Here is a 12,944-nt window from a genome sequence, read left to right as displayed (position 1 = left end):
CCAGTCGGGAAAGTGACACTCAACAAAAAGGGAGGCTGGGAGGCTGCAGACTTGGGCCCATCCCTCCTCCTGCCGGGTTTTCTAGAAAGACGCACTGCCCTTCAGCAGGGCCCCAAGGCCTTCTTGACACTCAGTAGAGCTTGGGAAACCAAATGACTCCAGTAGGTTCCCTAAAGCAAGCTCCACCTCAACAGTAGCCAGCAGCAGCAGTACCTGCCCTCCTCCCAGCCCTTTGAGATCGGGGCCATGGGCGCTTTCCATCAGGTAGACCTGTGTCCTGAGCAGGATGGGATGTGACCTGTCACCCCTGAGACCTGAACCACCCCTGCCTCCTCCCATCCTTCAGACTTTTAACCCTGCCGTCTGCTGTCTGCAGGAAAGGGTTCCTTCGAAGAGACGGAGGCCGGGTCTGCGGGGCCCGCACCTTGTTCCAGTGCCACGTTCTGTGCCGAGGCTTCTGGGACGTGTGTTCCAGCCCACATTTCAGAGAGGAGGACACAGAGACTCAGGGAGATCCATCCCGGTCACCCATTGAAGGCCCTTCCAACAGGGACCCTGGCGTTGGCAGTCAATGTGGGCTGCCCTGGCCTCAGTTACTGTGTGAACTTGGCAGTACCAGTATATCGGATCATGAAATGCCAAACCAGAAATCTGAAAAGCATTGCACCCCCAGCTCCCCAGGTAGCTGCCTTCTTGGAATGGAAAGAGAGACTCGCGCAACCCCTGCACTGACAGGGAGTTTAGAAGTCACCTCCAGCCCTCCCACATTTCCTGAGCTTCCCCACCTCAATGACATCACCCCAAACCCTGCAGACCACCCATAGTCTGCTGAAAAGCCTGGCCTTTGCAGCCAGCATTCTGGAGGCGCCCTCCAACCAGCCAGAGTGGAGCGGGACCCCACCACCTTCGTCTTAGACATAATGTTCTTATGAATGCCCCCTGGGAACTCGTAAGGAGATTCAAACTGAGCTAGAGACGACCTATGTTTTGCTTTGTCTGCTTTCGTTTGCAGGTGTTGAACAATCCATTCGTCTCCCAGCCTGCCCTTGAAGAACCTGTTTCCGGTTGACTTGCACAAGACCACAGAGAAGTAAGTAGAAGACCCAGAACTCAAACCCAAGACTCCGACTCCACCATGCAACGCGGGCATTATATATTAAGCAAATTATAAAGATAAAATACTCCTCCAGTATCCCTCCTGGTCTTTGAGCACCCAGCCACGGGGCAGGGAACTTGGTGGACCTCAGGCAGGACCCAGATCTTCTCTCCACGGTGCCCGGGGCGCTGCCCTGGGCGTGAGAGTGACATCTCAAAGCCTGTTGTGGAGAGTCCTTCTCTCCTTTTCGAAATTTCTTTTACATTTCTCTTCTCTTTGAAGTTACTTTTTGTTATAACTTGAGAACTCTTTCAAAAAGGCAAATGTGGGCAATTTACTATAAGTTTGAAAAATGCAACTATACAAAAGTAAGTCTTTGGAAAAGGATAAAAGGCAGAGAGGTCATCTTAGCCCCTCAGATGGAGAGGCAGTGTCTGGACTGAAGCTATGACTGTGCACAGGGCAGAGGACAGCCCATGAGCTGCCAGGCGGCTTCACCCCGAAACCCTGTTTCCATCTGAAGACCCCGCCTCGCCACTCTCCTGACCTCAGTCTCAGCGAGCGGAAGCACAGACCAACAGCCAGCGCACAGAAGGCTGTCTTCCTGGGCCTCTCCGCCGGGGACGCCCAACCCCTGAGCCAACAGACACGTCTTTCTCCCCTAACCCTTGCCATCCTGCTTGGCACTTTTCTTGCTAATTGCATGCATGGGCATGGCTTTCCTGAAGTTTCTGGGAGGTGACTTCTTCCTCCAGGTCATCGTTGCTTCCTCCAGAAACCCTTGAGCTCTAAAGCTACAAAACTTGATGTCTTGTCTGATGAATAAATAATGACCGAAATCAAGTTTCCTCTTCCCTTTGCCTTGCACAGCCTGCCAATGTCAGATGCCTGTTCCCCTGTAAAGCGCCACCAAAAGAAATGTCCTTCTAGGGGCTGTTAGCTAGTGTGCTCAAGGTACAGTCCCAGGTGGCACCCTGTAGTTTTTCTTTTCCTGCTTTCCTGGCACCTTAGGGTGATGGCACTCCCACGGGGCACCCTATGCTCTTTTTGCATGAGGGTGCCACTCAGTGGCCCCGATACTGTGCCAGGTTATGGCAAAGTGAGCAAAGGAGGCACCTGTCCTTTAGGGGGTTCTGTTGCGGAAACTCCCTCAGGCAGCCTGGCCAGGACCGACGCGCACACCCACGGAGGCCCCACCACAGGGTGCTCACAATCATGCCTCCATTGGGAAGACCGAGGATGGCTACCTGGTCACAGAGTCAGGCCGACGTCTTGCCCTTGGGGCTACAAGGGACTCTGGGAAAAGCACCCTCGGCTCCCTCAGTCCTCCCAGACTTGCCGGGACCCCACAGAGCATGCAGGTCAAGCCAGGGCAGCTAACCAGAGAGGGCAGGGATGGTCCACAGTCCTGCTCCCCACACCCGTCTGCCCTCTGTTCCGCAGCTGGCCGGGGTGGGGGCATGGCAGGGCGGGGACCAGAGGGTCCTGCTGGGAGCGGTTGGGGGCTGGATCTCTGATCCTGCGTTGCAGCAACTCTGGTCCGAGGCTTTCTAGGGCTTCTCCCTTCCCTTCTCGAACACTGTGCTCTGCATTCTCGGTCGCTCCCCCTGGTGTGAGCGGCCGAGACACCAGAAGTGAAGACAAATACGTTCACGAGTTGTTTCCCGCTGGTCGCGGTCACCCCCTGGGCTCATTGAACACTCAGGGGACGAGGCAGGTACAAATTCCCCTCGTGCAGAGACTTGGCAGAAACTTTGGCCCAGGCTCACGTATTCATAAGGGTCAGCCTCTTGACTCTGGCACACAAACCCCAGCTCTGGAAATTGCCAGCTTCTGCCGTGACAAAGCCCAGTACCTGGGGCTAGTCCAGTGACCTTGAAGTGGGTGCCTTTTCAGCCACGGTAACTGATGTGAACAGTTTTTTCCCTCTGTGGTGACCGGCCTGGCATCTCACCACCTGGCCCAAAGATCCACCCAGACCTAGGGCTGAGGGGCAGTCTTCAGGACCCAGCGTCCGTAAAGGACAACCCACGAACCCCAGGCCCTCCCAGGATATCTAAACCTTGGATCCCAAAGAGCGGGTCTCACCAGCCTTCCAGCCGATGTCCCTGCTGACCCTTGGGCCCCACTGTGACTTTGGGTCCGAGGTAATGAGGATTTCATTCAGGGGAGGAAAACTGCTTTAGAAGAAGGGCCCCACATTTCAAGGTGCCAGCCCCAAGGGAGCTTGGGCAGCAGGAAAAACGTGGAGCCTGGAGTAGGAAAATCGAGGCTGGAGAGGGCCTCCGCCACTCCACCGCCGCAGCCTGCTGCGGGGGCAGCCACTCAGCCGCCGGAGCCTCAGCTTCCTCGTTCGAAAAAGGGGCAGACTCGACCTGCCTTACACAATACCGTGTCAGTGCCCTGCTGTTGTTCGGTGCTGTGCCAACAGCACTATTATTATCCCTGTCATTATTACTATGTGCAATAATAGCAAGAGCAGGTAGAACCAGGAACTAGGAAATTGTAGTTTCAGTTCTGAGTCCTCTTCCAATGGACAGGGGAGGTCAGGCCGTGTTCCCCACAATGTGACATGGGGGTGGAGTAGCTGTCTCCAGGGGTCCTGGGGACACAGGGGATGTGGGTAGGAGGTATTGGGCCACCAGGGTGCTCTTTGGGGCCCAGAGAGCACAAACAGGCTGAGCTGGTTTGGGTTCTATGGTGCGGGGCTGCGCCCGCCCTTAGGTGAGAAAATCTCGACAGTGGATGCTCCTCCTGAAAAAGCATCAGCCTCTGCAGTAACCCTCGCAGCAGCAGCCTCCCTGTATCTGCCTCATCCTTTGCAAACCACCTGTGTGAACGTTTTCTTACGAGGCCAGTTACACAAAGCCAGGGAGCGTGACGATTCGGTTCTCTCGACTCTGGGTCAGGTCCATGTTCTTGCTCTCGCCAACAGCTCTGGGGCTTGATGTCTTCCTTTGTGAGGGGCACTGAGGTGAGTGACTGCCCGTTCTCTGGAGATGAGAAAAGCTTATTCTCCAGGGACAACTGTATTTTCTGATGTTACTGCAAAAGGAGGCAAGGTAGTCTTTTCCTGTAACCTTCCAGAGCCCCTCTGACCTCAGAAAATTCTTCGGTCCCCTGGCAGCTGTCAGACGGTCTTAGGGCATCTCATTCAGAACCTGCCCCCCCCACCCCCACCCAGTGGAACTTCACAAGGCCAGTGTGTCGGGGGGGGGACTGAGTGGCTGTGGCAGGGAGGAGAGAGTCTGAACCCCCTTGAGACAAAGCCCAACCCTTTTGGGTCTTCACTCAAAGACTGGACTGATGTACCTGAAATGGCCTTGGGTACACCATGAATCAAGGACTTTCTAGGGAACGGCAAACCTCACTTAACAGACTTCAATACTGCAGTCCACTGAACATGACCTTCCTTCTTCTTCAATAGCCAAGGCCAGTAACCACCCAGTCCATGTGCAATGAGCGGCCTTTGCTGGACCCCAGGTTCGCCTCGCCATGTTCTGCTCATGACAGGGCTTCCCACCTAGCTCTCCCCGTAGGGAGAGATGTGTCGCCACCCTGAGAAGTCTAGTTCCCAGCACAGGCCTAGTGCTCACTGTAAATTAATAAGCCAGCCACCTCGCCCCAGTGTTAGGAAGCTAGAGCTTGAATACGTGCTCTTGGGAGTTAGTTGTGCTTATAATCAGGTAACTGAATTTGCAAAGGGGACCTTGGCAAATGTTCTGGGCTGTGTCACCTTCTGGGGTCTCTCGAAAGACGGCTGCTTCCACCTCTATGGACACACTGTAGCATCATTATTAGCTACATGCCCTTTCTATATAAGCTTGTATAACTATTGGCTGAACTTCTACCACAGGGTAAGCATCCTTGCTGGCTGGGACTGGGGCCTTATTCATCACTGCACATCTAGATCCTGGCACAGAGCCCCCAGCAGAGCAAGGGGTCAGCAGACGTCTGCAGGTGGGTGACTGGAAGTGAATGGCTTGAGTGCAGAGAGGGTGAGTTAAAGAAATGCTTCTGCTTGTGTTCCCACCTGAAATCCCAATAAAATACCCATTAAAAACAGGCATTAGCCCTCCAGGGTGAGGAGAACTGGACAGGAGGCAACAACAACATGGCTGAAAACCAGGAAGCAGATGACGTCTACGCTTATAGAGGGAAAAACAACCCCTCCCCCAGGAGCCCGCACAATGCACGCCACAGAACCCCCACAGCCTCGGCTACCTGCAGCACCGTCCACCTCTGCAAGCGGGTGCCGGGCAGCGCAGCTAAAGAAGGCTGATGGGGTGAGTCTGCATAGGAAAGACAGGAGTTAGACTTCCGGATCCCGGGCAGCAAACTTCTCCTGGCCCTTTGCAGCACAGACTGGAGATTTATTCCCTGGTGAGGACAAAGCACAGCCTCTGGGTGGAGGGACACAGCACCACGAAAGGTTAGCTGATTCTTTCAGTGTCCCCAAAGGAGGGCTGAGTAAACCTATGCCTAGAAGGGCCCCGATTCCCTTCCCCAAATGAGTCCAGAAGTGGGCAGTCAGAACTTGGCCCTTGAAGCAGGAGATGGAAAGAGCTGCTCCTGAGGAATCCAACTATCCCTGCAAAAGGGAAAACTGCTTTCAGGGGTTCTTGCTAGGAAACGGCTCAGCCAGAGTGTCCACCAGGGGGCCTGGCAGTGGCGAAGCCCCACCCTCTGGCCCAGGACATTCTCTTCGAGGGTCACCAGATATCTGAGCAGCCAAAGCAAACAGATATGAAAAAAGAAGGGGAAACAGAGACTGTGTGGGGAGAAGAAAACGGCAAATAGAAAAGATACAACCCCAAAATCATAATAAAGGAACCTTAAGGTGAAGCATGCACTGGCCTGCAGTGTATGTGGCGTTAGGGATGGGATTCGAGACAAATTCACATGGACTACTGAGTCCTGTGGAGGAAAAGGGACGGCACAGGAGGGACCCTCTCTCCCTCAGAGGGGGAGGACTTCAGAGGGGCCTGGCCACTCTCAAGGGGGGAGCACGCAGACCCTTGCCCGGGCAGGCTTTTATTGGGTTCAGTTAGCACAGGAATACAGGTAAAGTTCATTAATTACTGTCAGGCAGTGAGGATCAAACAATAGAGAGCATACAAAGAACTCTGAGGGCCTATTCTGAGTCAGGGTCTGTTAGCTAAAAGGCTAAAAAACTTTGGGAAACAAACTCGTTTCCTGCTAGGACCCTTATCATTTAATTTAGAGCATTCTTAGCAAGGCAGGCTTCACAGGATTTCACATATCCTTTCTCAGGCCTGATCTCCCGGGGAGCCCGCCCTTTCCAGCACAGGGCTGCACCACCCTCTGTTATTGTTCAGGCTTAAGTCAGGCAGAGGAGGCAGATAGCCGAGGAATTCTCGGAGACTTCTCCCAGAAAGACTGAGGACTCAGGCTTTGTTAAAGCTGAGGGGAGAGGGTCTATCACCCCCTTTTGCTGTAGCCCCCCAAGTCCTTCCCTGGGGCCTCCAGGGGATCATGCCTGCCTTAGGTCGTTCCCCCCCTTGGGGAATCTTACCCATCGTTGGCTAACTGATCAAGCATTGGAGGCCAGTTATGGAAAAAGAAGCAGAAGCGAAGCTCCTGCCAGGGAGATAAGCTTTGTCTCCTTAGTGGCTTATGGTCCGAAGGTCGCTCACTCACCTTAGCCGTGAGGGGGTTACAGCTCCTGAAACCAAGCAGGGCAGTCCCCAACATTAGGGGAATACAAATGGTTTTAGGAAATTAAAATATGGGCAAAACCAAAAATCTCAATGGAAGGAATGAAAGGAAACCTTGAGGAAAACTTCTAGAACATAGAACAAAACAAAAGAGATGAAACCGAGAGAAAGAGGTGTAGAGGCCCAGAATTCAAGTGACAGGGATTCTGGAACAAGCCAAGGGAGAGAATAAGAGGAAGGAAAATAATAGCAGGACAATTTCCCAGAAGGATGTTGCTAGAACTGTGTTGTGTATTAAAATTGGCTAAGACAGTAGAACTTACATATCCTCACCCAAAAGGGTGAACATGTGAAGTCATAGGTTAACCCCGTGGGGGAGTCCTTTCACAGTGTCTACATGGATCGCATCATCGCACTGCACCCTTCAGAGATGACACAGTTTTGTTTGTCAACGATGCCGTAATAAAGATAAAAAGTAAAATACACTAATTCTGGGCTCTGGGCCAGGTACCAGGTGGGCAAGCCCGGAGACATCAGCCTGGGGGACCTCAGCCTCAGGGACGCAGCCCCACCCTGAGGTCAGGGGCAGGACGGCCTCAGTGCTGCCTGGGCCTGGGTTGTCACACGGAGCCCTCACGGGACGCCTGTGACAGCCCCCATGTCCCTCTTACTTCTGGCTGCTGAAATTTGTGCCTCCATTCCATCCCCCAGCTTCTGGATCTGGGGCTCCAGGGTCAGAGGTCTCTCAGGGAGATTGAGAGGGATTATTCTGTGTCTCCCGAAGTTGTAACTGCCTCCAAGGCAGGGCCCCAGCTCCTGTCAGTGGGTCAGTCCCTTCTGCGCGGGGCTCTGGGAACCCCGACACCCGACTTCTCCACCCTCAGCTTTCCTTTGTAACGTCCCCCGCTGCGCCTTCTTGATTATTTCCTTCCCGAAGAGGACCCTAACTTTAAAATTGCTCCTTCTTCTCCAGGGTCTCCCTAGGCAGGTGGAGCAGGGGGGCTCTTTTAAAAAGTGTATCTATCTCACTTCATTTGTCTTGGCCTTTTGGGGTAGAGGGCCCACCAGAGACATTGCAGGCCAAGAACTCTTTTCTCTCCGCCCGGGCACATCAACTCCTCCCTCTGTCGTCCAGCTGCCCAGCCCTGGAAGGTCTCCAGGGTCCAACGCCTCTTTGGTCAGTCGTCACCTGCACACTCAGCCAGCAAGACCAGCTCGCTTACATCACAGCCGCCCACGAGCATCTTTCACCCCCCGCAGGGCAGTGTCCCCCACTCGCCTCATGTCATCCGAGCTGTTGGCACTTTCCTCGGTGATCTCTGGACACAGGAGCTGGGGAGGACGCTCCTCGGTCCCCCCTAAACCACCTTCCGTGGACTAACTGTCCTTTGGGGGACGGGGGGTGGGGGGGTAATGAAAGGGCTCTGTGACCTCATCCGTTTGGCCAGCCCTTGCTCCCCACATTCATCTCTTGGAGATTTGAGATATCAAATCAGCATGTTAAAGAATCTAAGTCTTAAAGGTAAAAAAAATTCCCAGAAGGAAAGAGAATGACAGAAACGTCTACCTTATACCCAGAGCCAGGGACACAGGCCACACCGAGTCACATCACTGGAACATTTCAGAACACTACAGGTAAAGAGGAACTCCTGCTTGTTTTCAGAAAGGAAAAAGAGGACATATAACAGGATGAGGAATGAAACCAGCTCTGGACACCTTCACCATGTCCAAAGGTGAGGACATCCCTGCAACACTCTGAAGGAAAATGATGTCTGATTTAGAATTCTGTGCCTGGCCAAGCTGTCGGTCAAGTAGTATGGAAATATTTTCAGATATGTAAAGTCTCAAAGACTTTTACCTCCCATGTCCTCTTTCCCAAGAACCAACTGTAGTGTGTGTTCCTCCTAATGGAGTGGGTAAGCCAAGAGGGGGAGGCACAGGGTCACAAGGAGCAGGGGACAGAGTGCAGGAGAGAGGTGACAGGAGGCCAGCGGCGGGGGGTTGGGGACCGAGGCTCCAGCAGAGGTTTCTCCATGACAGGAAATTAATAGGACACCTGACAGGTGTAGACATCTTGAGAGACAATTGAAACTGCCAGAAATTTTTGTTGATATTGGTGTTGAGAGAAAAACAAACCAAAAACAAAACCAAGAAAATTAGTGACTTCAGGGAAAACAAAAAGCTTTGCAGAGCAGAAAAAGCTGCCTGGGTTACTGTGTGGACCAGCTGTGAGGGGAATTTTGTAAATAACGTGACGTTCAACCTGAGCATTTGTCCAACAGACCTGGTGACACAAGAGCACCCTGGAGAACAGAGAATGGGAAGTGGGAAGGGTGCGCGTGGGTATTGGGCGTGGGGGGGCATGGGAGCTGAGCGGGCATCTTTGGTAATGTCTCTAAAGTGGAAGCATCTACAAGTGTTACTACAAGCAGGGCAATTAAAGACAGGTGGTAAAACCAAGGAGGAAAAAAAACTGCCCAAAGAGATGGAAGTGGTAGTCCTGGAGATGGACCGAGGGGAAAAAGGAGGCCCAACCCTTTTACTGTCAAACTAGTTAGAACAAGGTGATGCCTTGAATATATGCATACATTACTTTAATAAAGCAAAAACTAAAGATAAAAGTTAATGAATGGGCACTGGCTGGTGGAGCTCAGTGGATTGAGTGCAGGCCTGTGAACCAAAGGATTGCAGTTCAATTCCCAGTCAGGGCACATGCCTGGGGTGCAGGCCAGGTCCCAGCAGGGGACGCGCAAGAGGCAACCACACATTGATGTTTCCCTCCCTCTCTCCTTCCCTTCCCCTCTAAAGATAAATAAATAAAATCTTCTAAAAAAATTAACGAATGGGCCCTGGCCAGGTAGTTCAGTTGATTACAGTGTGGTCACAATATGTCAAGGTTGTGAGTTCGATCCCTGGTCAGGGCACATACACGAGAATCAACCAGTGAATACATAAATAAGTGGAATAACAAATTAATGTTTCTCCCCCACCCGTTCTTGCTCTCTCACTGCCTCTCTCTTTCCCTGTCTCAAATCAATAAATTTTTTTAAAAAGAAAAAAAGAATGGAAGTGTAAATAATGCATCCCACTTAGTGAGAAATCTCAACCACTAGATGGTGCTATTAGCCACTTATGGCAACTGCAGGGAAGGGCTGGTGCTTGCTAGTGGGCGCTTCTTCAGAGTTTTCTACAAAACAAAAATAAAGTGAAATTTTTATCAATAGACTTAGGAAGAAATATGGCTGTTTATTTTTTATTTTTAAATATCCCTCCTCACGGAACAGGAAGGAAAAATCATTTGCCCCAAGTGGTGCAATCATTGAAAGCTCAACTCGCAGAGCCCAAACCCAGCCTTCCAGCTGTGGACTGCCCCGACTTCTGGAAGCACAGTGTGAACTCAGTAAAATCAGCTGTGCAGCCACGTGTAGTGTCTCTCAGGCACCTGGGCCTGGAGTCATGAATAAGAGGAAACTCAGGAATGGGAAGTTCATTTTAGGAAAGTCACAGCTATGGTCGGTGCTAACGTCAGAAATTGGCGACATCAGGTGGAGAGTGGTTTGGGACCCTCGGGTGACACTGGAACGCCCGTTTGCTGGGAAGTGAGGCGCAGGGGTGTTTGACACACTCTGCAGTTACTGAGGGCCTGCTGAGAGCCGGATCAGTGTTTGGGGTTTTTGTTTGTTTTTTTTCCTAAGCTCTATTCCCCTTGACTTCCGGATCTGTGGCCAGCAGGAACTGGGGCCTCTGCTGTGCTGGGCACAGGTCTTCATCGGGTAAATGCTACCGAATAAAATATCTATTGATGAACGAGCCTGGTACACCGACGCTCTGACTTCCTGTCACTCTTACCCTTTCAACATGGTGCCACCACACTGGCCAGGCCATCCTCCAGCCATTCTGGTCACAACGCCAGGTCCCCTTCTGGACCCGCCTCCCGCCTTGCCGCTGACATGGGCGTGGCCCCAGCTCTGGCCTTTCTGCCCTCCCCCTGGTCTCTACACCAGCCTCGGAGTTCCAGGCTTCTCCTCGCAGTGGATGGCATTCCAAACTCTGCAGCGCCCCCCACTCAACTCCGGGCATCCATTCCCTGCTCTTATTCCTCTTAGGTGGTGTATCCAGCCTACAGTTGGTATGCACTGCATCTAGGATCGAATTCTGCATCCCTCCTTTCCGAGCTACCTTTCCTTCTGATTTTCTCATTTCTGTCTTCAGGCATGCATGCATTCGGTCAGCATTTATGGAATAAAAGGTGTGATGCCAGAAACCAGGCTTTCAACGGATTTCAAAAACAAGGTCCCATCCTCAAGGAACTTGTAGGCTGCAGGGAGAGGGGAGAGGCAGGTAAAGGAGCCCCCGGGACCCAGTGATCAGAGCTGGTGGGAAAGAAGTGAAAGGAGCAATGTGGACCCCCAGGATCCACACTGGGGGTTCCTGGGAGCTCGGTGCAGCTCGGCAACAAGCCAGCCAGGTCTCTGCCTCTCCCCCCTGCTCCCCAGGTGCTGTCCGATACTTGGTTCCTTGCATCTTTCTCAGCTGTGTCCTCCACATCGCGCTATCTCTCAACATCCATGTGCCCAGGAATCACTGGGGTTCATTACAATGAAGCTTCCCTCTGACAAGGGTTAGGATGGAGCCTGTGATTCTTTACTTCTCACAAGCACCCAGGGGCTGGTGCTGATGCTGCTGGACTGTAGCCACACTATGAGTCAGGAGGCTCCATCTTCCGCTGCCCCGGTCACCAGCACAGACGGCACCAGGGCATGGCCCGCGAATGCAGCTCCTGCCATGAATCCCAGACAGCACGGTCAGTGTGCCAGCTACCAACCACAGTGGCTGTGTCAATTCAAATGAAATAAGATTTAAAATTCTCTTTCTTATTCTCAGTAGTCGCATTTTACATGTTCAACAGCCACACAGGCCATGTGATACAAAACAGATAGAAAACACTTCTTTCACTGCAAAAATTCCGTGAGATGACGTTGCTTCATCTCTGCCTCACTTGCACTGACTGCTTTGTGGGCCAGCGAGGCACTGGCCACCGTCCTCTCTGGACAGTGCCCTTCTTGAAGGCCACCTCTGTGTTGGTCTTGCCATCGTTTCCATCCCCAGGGCCTAGCCCACAACTTTCCTTTCATGTGACAATTTACGGACGACCTACCACTATGTACCAAAACGCCGCTCGGCAGGGGCAGCGAGTGGTGTTGAGTCACAAACACCACAAACGTGGTCCCTGCAATTGCAGAGGGCTCAAAGTAGGTGCTCCGTCATTACTCATTGGCACCAATAAATGAATGAATAATATACAAACCACCACCAGGGAAACCCTCACCAAAATGACTCTGAAAATTCTCCCCACTTCAGAAATCTTCAGGGGGTACTTCCCACCTGCACAGTAGAGGCCACACTCGATGGCCGGTGATGCGAGGTGCTTCCGAGAGGCACAGGGGGGCCCACCACGGTCAGCATATTGGTTTGCTGGGCCGCCCTCCTGTAACACCACAGCCCAGTGGGCTTGTGGGGGCTGGAAGTCCAAGGTCGAGGTGTCGGCAGGTTTAGTTTTTCCAGAGGCCACTCTCCTTGGCGTCCTTCTAGCTGCATCCTCACACGGCCCTTCTCCTGTGCGCACGCATCCCCAGCGTCTCTCTGTGTCCAAATGTCTTTTTCTTAAGCAAAAATTACCAGTCAGATTGGGTCAGGGGCTGTCATACGGTCTTGTAATTTAATCACCTCTTTAAGGGCCCTCTGAACACAGTCACATTCTGAGGCACCAGGGTTAAGGCTGCAACACCTGAATCTGAGGGTGGGCTGCGGTGGGGGTGGGGACACAATCCAGCACACAACATTTAGAAATATAATTTTGGCGTCAAACCAACCTGGGCTCTGAAATTCACTACTAAGCGCTGCACCAATGAGAGGACTCGTAGCTTAGGTGAGCCTCAGTTTCCACATCTGAAAAATGGGGATGATACTACCACCCTCACCAGGGCGTTGGGGAAAGTACAAGCTTTTACTTACGTGAAGCACTTGGCAGAGCCAGCACACAGTAGGCACTCAGCTCATCAGAGCCAGCTGTCATCACTTCCTCACACTTTAGCTGCCCTCGCTCCCAGCACCGGCCCTTTACTGCAGACTCCGGATCCCGCTGGGCCTGGCCCTCCAGGCCTCGCTTC

Source organism: Artibeus jamaicensis, unplaced genomic scaffold (genome assembly GCF_021234435.1).
Source record: "Artibeus jamaicensis isolate MK-2021 breed Jamaican fruit bat unplaced genomic scaffold, CSHL_Jam_final scaffold_660, whole genome shotgun sequence".
In the NCBI taxonomy this organism is placed as follows: Eukaryota; Metazoa; Chordata; class Mammalia; order Chiroptera; family Phyllostomidae; genus Artibeus; species Artibeus jamaicensis.
This window is presented reverse-complemented; position numbering follows the sequence as displayed.